The sequence below is a fragment of the Nannobrachium achirus genome, assembly GCF_963921795.1.
Source record: "Nannobrachium achirus genome assembly, chromosome: 16".
In the NCBI taxonomy this organism is placed as follows: Eukaryota; Metazoa; Chordata; class Actinopteri; order Myctophiformes; family Myctophidae; genus Nannobrachium; species Nannobrachium achirus.
In genome coordinates, this window is record NC_137823.1 from 22,373,069 (window position 1) to 22,381,641 (window position 8,573).

An 8,573-nucleotide genomic window follows, 5' to 3' on the forward strand; every position below is an offset into this window, starting at 1 on the left:
GTGGAGGTTGCCTTAATTATTTTATACTTTAGCTATTGAAAAAATAGCAGATCTACGAGTGCCGCGCTGTGAGCTTGTAGATCTGCGATTTCTGAAAAGTTGTCAAAATGTGTGCAAATCTTTGAATGTATTTTTTTAAGCGAACATTTGTAACTCAAATTTTGCTTCTGGGGCGTCCCTGGAACTAAATATTTTGAGATGGGGGTCCGTGGCCAAATACATGTAATTTTGGGGGTCCTTCATGATTTTTCAAAAATAGCAGATGTACAAGCTCGCAGCGCGGCACCTGTGAGCTTGTATATCAGCTATTTTTCAATAGTTAAAGCACAAAATAACACGTAATAATGCGTTCCCAGTCTAAATGGGTTAAACCCCCTCCCCTATGAAGAACGGGGAAATCGCGCTCTTTCGAACGACCATCATTTCGACCGGAGGGTTAGCGACTCATTCCACGGAGGTTAGGGTTAGGGTGAGGGTTAGAGTCGGGTGTCGAAAAGATGACATGTAGTAACAGCGACACGCTCCCATGAAGAACATTTATGGGGGGCCCCGCAGTGAATCCTTGTACCCAGGGCCCAGGATTGGGTGTGACACCCCTGGTCGCAGTAATGTGTTCAAGTTGACAGGCGGGGGTTAAGCATGAATAATGAAAAGAGCGGCGGCGGCCACATGATGTTTGTCACGCCGCCTCAGAGCCCTCCTGACGTCGTATTAATCTACGCCTGGGGATCTCTTCCAATTAGTCTGTTCTTGACTCTGCCGAAGTCCTTTATTTGTGTTAGATGAATGAGAGTTAAAGGGAGGGTGGGAGGGGACAGAGAGAGAGAGAGAGGGAGAGAGAGAGAGAGAGAGAGAGAGAGAGAGAGAGAGAGAGAGAGAGAGAGAGAGAGAGAGTACACACTGTGAGAAGGAGACAGATGGAGAGTGGAATGATCAACTCGCCCAAATCGTCTTTCCGCAGATTTCTTGGGTTGGCCCACACAGCACCAATGTTTTCACCGATTTTTGTGAACACCCCCAAATTGTGTAAAAAAAAAGCATAGAGTGTTGGTAGGTGTCCTTGATAGATCGGGGGAGTGATCGAAAAATAGAACAATATTCTGTGACTACTTGAAAAGGTAAGGAAAAACAAAAGATAGCTGGCAGTGGTTTAGTAGTTTGTTAAATATCCTTGGCATATTCTTTTTGAGACTAGGAAATACGGATAAAGGGATGAACTAGAAGAAGTCCTGCTCTACGTGAAAGGACCAAAAGCCCATTTTGGTCGAAAACGTTTGTTTACTTTTGCACGGTAAAGGTTTCAGAGCATGAAAGCAGTGTTGTGTACCTGTAGACCTTTTCTTCTGATGCGATAAAGCAAGGATGAGGAGTAAAGTTTTCCCTTCAATTGGATAATTAAAAGGCATTGAAAATGAGCCCGCCGTGCGGATCATGGCTGGGTGCAGATCAGGCCGTGATTACCATGGTTATATACCTGTTGTATTGTATGTGCAGTTCGTGCACCTTATTTCCTACCATGTCCTTTACGTAATTAGTATGCTGTATACTGTACATACTTTTTCTTTCATGTTACTTTCATGCAGTGAAATGTCAAGGAATGTTTTGCTGATAGAGAAACTAAATAGAAAAAATAATAATAAAGAAAACGAGCTCGTATAGATCGGCTTTCAGTGCGAGACCTTCATAGCGATGATGGGTTATAAATTAAGCATTAAGTGAGATCTGACAAAGCGAGTTTTGATTGGGTTAACACTGGACTGACCTGACACGCACCCAACCACGCACGCACACGCACGCACACACACACACACACACACACACACACAAACACACACACACACAGAGGACATCCAGACAGGGCTGTGCTTCAGCTGTCTGCAGCTTAACAAGATAAACAAAACATAATGAGGTTGGAAAAACGGAGGGAGGAGGAACAAGAGAAGAGGAGGATGATAATAATGAGCAGAGGAAGAGGAAGAGGAGGGGGGACAGGTGAGGAGGGCTGAGATGGAACAGAAGAGGAACAGGCAATGATGATAACATGGAGGGAATTAAATAAGCAAATGGATGGATGACAACCGGGAAGGGAGGACCAACTTAAAGGAGCATAACTGTACCAGCGAGGGCCAAGCGATGTCACTTAAAATCTATAGGCATATCTTTTTTTAAATATTGACTTAAAAAATAATATTTCACCTCCAGTAAATGATTTATTTAAAATCATATTGTTGCTGTCAGGTATAATATTTAAATAACTTATTTATAACGTTTTGTGTTTTTTCTTTTTTTTTAGTTAATCAACGCCCTGGCCTACTTGATCATACTACAGCATCACGCTAAAGATTCAAAAAATAGCAGACCCGTTTTGAGCTTGTAGATCTGCTACTTTTGCTACTTGTGAATTTGAATTCTGAAAAGTAACAGTTTTGGATATACAAGGTTTCCACCCGACGGAGACGATATATACATAGTGAAAGGATTTCACTTTTTTCTTTTTTCTTTTTTTACACAACCATTTAATTGTACAAGTAAGTATACAACAGGGTTAAGTGGTTGATGAGATTAATCGATTTAGTTGATAATGAAAGATTGATTAGAATTGTTTTGTGTCGATAAGAAGATTATTTAATTAACCTTAAGAGCAAGATAAACTCATTTTCTGTCGGGTGACGACTTTGCCCACTCTAAGTGAGCAGCACAATTTATACAGCTGCGAAAATACAGAAAGAAAGCCCACTTGGGGCTTAGCATAGAAGTGTCCTTGAGCAAGACACTGAACCCCTAACTAAAGGCCCATTCCCACTGGGCGTGATAAAGATAAAGATAACGATAATTATCGTTAAGGATAATTATGTCCACTTCAATTGAGAACAATATTTTTTATCTTTATCATGATCGTGCCCAGTGGGAATGGGCCTTAACTGCTTCCGATGAGCAGTTTGGTGCCTTGCATGGTTTCCTCCACTGACAGGTGTGTGTGTGTGTGTGTGTGTGTGTGTGTGTGTGTGTGTGTGTGTGTGTGTGTGTGTGTGTGTGTGTGTGCGTGCGTGCGTGCGTGCGTGCGTGCGTGCGTGCGTGCGTGCGTGCGTGCATGCGTGCATGTTTAAAGCGATTTGGATAAAGGCACTATGAGAAATGAAACCATTTTATAAACGTATAGCCCCCACCGGTCCCATGCATTATGAGACCATTATGTCCAAAAGGCTGGTACAGTATGCTCTGTTTAAGTGGATGACAATTAGGATGAGGAGAATGAGATAAGAATGAGGAGGGCGAGAGGGAAAGGGGGGTAAGGTAGGAGTGACAGAGGATGAGTGAGAGGATGAGTGTGGCTTACCTTGGGGGGTGGCATTAGTAGCATGGATGATGTTAGTGGGAGCTGTGTCAGTGGATGGGGTGGTGGGAGGGAGAGAGGCTGGCAGGAGGGTGATGGAGAGAGCAGATGAAGGAATGGGAGAGAGAGACAGAGAGAGAGAGAGAGAGAGAGAGAGCAATGAGTGGTGGTGTAGTGGGAAGATGGGATTATGGATTTTTCTGTTGCAACAGATATACAAGCTCACAGTGCAGCACTGAGTGCCGTGCTGCGAGCTTGTAGATCTGCTATTTTTGAAAAAGTCATGAAAATTAATGTGTGCAAACCTTTGAATATATGTATTTTCAAAGCGAACGTTTGTAACTCAAATTTTGCTTCTGGGTGGTCCCTGAAACTAGATATTTTGAGATGGGGGTCCGTGGCCAAATACGTATCGTTTTGGGTGTCCTTCACATGAAAAGGTTTGAGAACCGCTGACATAGTAGTCTCTCAAGAACAGAGTAACTGAGCTCCAGTTCAAGTGAAAAGGACCTTTTCTTTGACGATGGCTGGCCAGATTGCTGACATAGAAACATAGGGTTTTTCAAAAAACCTTAGAAGGAATCAAAAGACACTTATAGAATCAGGTCAAAATTCTAATTTTCACGATTTTTTAAAAATAGCAGATCTACAAGCTCGCGCTGTGAGCTTGTATATCTGCTATTTTTCAATAGTTAAAGCATAAAATAATAATACACAGTTTACCCGTTCTATGCGGCCTGCAGTTTAATATCAGAATAGTGTGATATGTTATTATTTCCGCTGATACAATTCCAAACATGCAAACATGACCCGCTTTAATTACTTCAGTCTAAATAATAATACTAATTCAGGATTCCAAAATCCTTGTAGATCGGCTATTTGCAAAAAAATAGCCGATCTACAAGCTCAAAAAGTGTCGCAGTTTTGAACTTGTAGATCGATTTCTTCTTTTGTTTGACATACCAGAATGACAAAGGATGTAGCAATATGCAATGTGGCCCTCTGGAGTGAGTGTGGAAATATAGTGGCCCTCTCTATCATCAAAGTTTCCCACCCCTGATTTAGCACATGTGTAATACCTGAGATTTGAACACGGGTCTCATGCGTGCATGGAAAGAACGCTAAAAACCAAACATCGTAACCACTAGGCTAATTTACGGAGCAAAATAATATAGGGGGAATAAAATAAATAAAAAAGGTAACATCATTGATGTAGGGTCAAGAGAATAAGCACATCAATTCAGCCATTTTCATGAAAATCTTCTTTGATCTTCGTGTGGGTGGCAGATAGTCGAGTGGTAGCAACTGTGTGAGTGGAGTGGTTGCCTGGGAATCGGACGGTTCCGGGTTCAACACCCGTATTCTCCTGCCCTCGAGCAAGACGCTGAACCGGTCAAGTGTTGTCCAATCACCTATTGTGCACCGAAAATACCCGGTCTACAAGCTCACAACTTGAAGACAGGCTATTTCCGAAACAATGCATTATGTACATAAAATCAATCATTGCAATTCCACTTTCCCCATAATTTCTAGCTCATCTGTAAAACTGCAAAAACGTCAGTCATAGGGCTGTCACAATTATTACATAATCGTCTAATCGTGATTATTTGACATTATCGCAATTATTTTGTCATTATCGCCATAATCGTGAATGTTGAAAAATGTCCGAAATAGTGGAAATAGCAGATCTACAAGCTCACAACGCGTCGCATCGCGACGCGTTGTGAGCTTGTAGATCGGCTATTTCCACTATCAAAGTTATTTTTTAAGTAGTAAGTTGTCAAATATGTCAGTAATTTCTTTGTATATTTAGGTTATGTGTCATATCTACCATGTACAACTTCAAAGCCTAAAAGCCAAACAGAAATGTAATTATCAACGACAAAAACACAATTAAATCGTTAATCGCCAATTATTTGAGTGACAATTAATCGTCGTGTAAAATGTCATATCGTGACAGCCCTAGTCAGTCAACAACACCAACACTGCATCTGCATACGTGAAGAATGTCCGACACATCACAGCGTTCTCGTGGCCTTTCTCACGACTTCCCCGGGCTGTCATTCTCCTCTTGGCTTCCTTGCAGAGCACAATCCCACAAGCCACTGCTCCAACCCACTGTTGAACTTGCCTCCATTCAATTTTTCCAATACGCTAAATCTCTTAATAACAGCTGACCTTTGAAAAAACTAAATGTCCCTCTGCAGCTGCCATACCGTAGGGCTACTGTGAGAACTGACATTTAGGAGAAGTGACCCCGGCTACTGTTCCAAAAAACGTGGCAACGTGCCACCGCATTTCTGACACACACACATAATGTCCCCAATCACGTAGCACCATGCAGAGGCCACATGAGCTAAAGGAAGTCTGGGGTGACAACCTGTGGGAGGGACCTGTCGTTGACAATATAGAACGACAACTGCTGAAACAGAAATGCCTCAAATATACACTTACAAAAAAAGTCAAAAAACTAAAGGGAGTTCAAAACACCGGCGCACCAACCTATCGTACTGCATTTCATTCATGTTCTTCTGCCGTCTTTCGCAAAACCCACACAGAGAGGAGAGATACGAAGTGGGAAACACAAAGTGATTGAGAGACACACCTACTACTCCTTTGACACCACGCCCTATTACGTGCAAAGAGGGGAAGGGAATCGACGTCACGTGAGCGGATAACAAGCTTCGTGCGTGGAATTGGCTTCTTTTTTTGTGGCTTGTTGTGATCTTGTAAAAATCATATTTGAATGCCCTGTCGACTTCCAGTTATGAATTTTTTTATGTTTCTGCACCACGCTACTTAAGCATAGTGTTGCGCATATTGACCTTTCAGGCCGCTCTGACAGCTATATAATATTATACTATGCCCAGGTGCCCACTCTGCAGTTATGGTAAGCACTCCAAACAAATTGCCCCAGCAAAATTGCTTAATATCAAGCATCGGAACCCAGCTTAAAGAGGCAACCACCATGCTTTTAAAAGGACTGTGACACCATTGTCTCCATTAAGACCAATGAATCATTCATACTGTACTTATTGGGTGAGAGAGAGAGGATGTTGAGCACTTTTGTATAATTTAACCACTTTTTTTCTCTCTCCCCCCACCCCCCAAATGGATCCTTAAATACAGGTCCTTAATGTTAAATGAACACTGTGGCTTTTACTAGTGTAGAGGAAAAGAAAAAGGCGCTCAAAAATAGCTAAACCTTGTTCAGGACGCTCTTCGCTTCCCCATCTCAAAACCCATTGAGCTTCCCGGGAAGGGTTCACTGAGTTTTTTATGAACGTGACCCCTTGTTCCGACGCTTCATTCACTATACTGTCATCTCCTGTCCTCCCTTTTGTCCCTCCGTCTCTTCCGTTCTCAAACATGTGTCTCCTTCTCAGCTTGACACCTCATCTGACCTGATCTCCTCAGCCCACTTTTCACTTTTCTCTCGTTCATCATCACCTGCCTGCCACTCTTCTCCTCTCTCTCAGTCCTCCTCGAACACTCCTCCGTCGTCTCACAAAACCAATCTGTCCTCCTCTCTGCAGTGAGGTTTTGACATACAGCGGAGGAGAGCGCTGAGGACACAGAGTTCATATAGGCCAGTGCAGGGGCGTCACAAGGGGTAGGAAAGTGGGACTGAGTTACTGGGGCCCAAGGTGGAGGGGCCCTAATAACTTTATCTATTGAAAAATAGCAGATATACAAGCTCACAGCGCGGCACCGAGTGCCGCGCTGCGAGCTTGTAGATCTGCTATTTTTGAAAAGTTGTGAAAATCTTTGAATATATGTATTTTTTAAGCGAACATTTCTAACAAAAATTTGGCTTCTGGGGGTCCCTGGAACGAAATATTTTGAGATCGGGGTCCGTGGCCAAATACATATCATCTTGGGGGTCCTTGACATAGGTTTCTTGCACACATTTTCATGATTTTTCAAAAATAGCAGATATACAAGCTCGCAGCGCGGCACTCGGTGCCGCGCTGTGAGCTTGTATATCTGCTATTTTTCAATAGTTAACATTCATGGGGGGCCCGCAGTGAATCCTTGTACCCAGGGCCCAGAATTTGGTGTGACGCCCCTGGGCCAGTGTTATGATGGGGCCGCTGGGAGGAAGATGCCATGTCTGCTTATTATGAGCGACTTTGCACTATTTCGATCAGCATATTTTCAAATAGCCAATGTATATACAGATGTGCCATTTCAAAACATTACACTTCCTGCAGTTTGTAAGACAGTAGATTTTCAGTGGATTGGCAGAACATTGAGCTTTTTCTAGCTATTCCTTGCTATTTTTATGACCTTCTCTGACTTATCTACCTATGAAGGTGGATTCTGTTTTTCACAGGGAATGGAGTGCTTTCTTGCCTTGCCGTTTTGGCCAAAAATATACTCCGTTCTTCATAAAAATGGGAAATGCTAAACAGGGAAAGAAACCTGTGGAGTGTGGACAATATGCATTTGCAGGAAATCTTCAGGAAAAGAGCAGGTTTAAAGTGCTCATGTAGCATGGTCTAGTGCAGGGGTCTTCAACGTTTTCGGGCTGGGGACCCCCAAACTGATGGGGAGATGTTGCAGGGACCCCCTACCACCTCGTAGGGTGGGGGGGTCGGGGCTACGACATATTTTTTATTTTAAACATGTACAAGTTACAGCGAGCAGGGTGGGCCGTACCACTACCATTTCTAAACATACTACTTATAAACTGAGAACCAATGTCAATAATATCAACAATCTGTCAATTGCATAGTAATCATGTATTCAAGCTATTCAAAATGGATAGAATCATGATTTATTTTTAACATAAATGTGAAAAATGGCACACAAAAAAAAAAAAAAATTAAAATCTTTTTTTTTTAAGCAATAATTTTGCGGACCCCCTGCAGTACCTCCGCGGACCCCCTAGGGGTCGCGGACCCCCTGTTGAAGACCCCTGGTCTAGTGAGTCGCTTCCTTTGGGCTTGTTTTCATAGACCTGGCGGCTTATTTCTCTCGCAAACTCTGGCAACAGGGAGGGAAGATAGTTCCAACAGCACAGCTGAGCTCAGAAAACCCTCTCTTTAACGAGACACTCGTGGTCCATTTTTTCGCAGGGAGTTTTCAGGGGGCTAAATCCCCCCAAAAGGACTTTGGAGGTACCTTATAGGAATACTTCACCGTCCAAAGTGACTTATTATTCTATCAATTACTCACCCGCTGATGGCTTGAATTCGTCGGGGGAAGAGATTGTTTTGGTCGCACGTGTCCACGG

General features: G+C 42.9%; 1 protein-coding gene across 3 annotated transcripts in view; it reads right to left on the reverse strand.

Moving 5' to 3' along the window:
* The window catches only part of adgrg6 (adhesion G protein-coupled receptor G6), a 196,172-nt gene that overhangs the window by 97,085 nt on the left and 90,514 nt on the right, over positions 1-8,573 (reverse strand). The gene's annotated exons all lie outside the window — the stretch shown is intronic.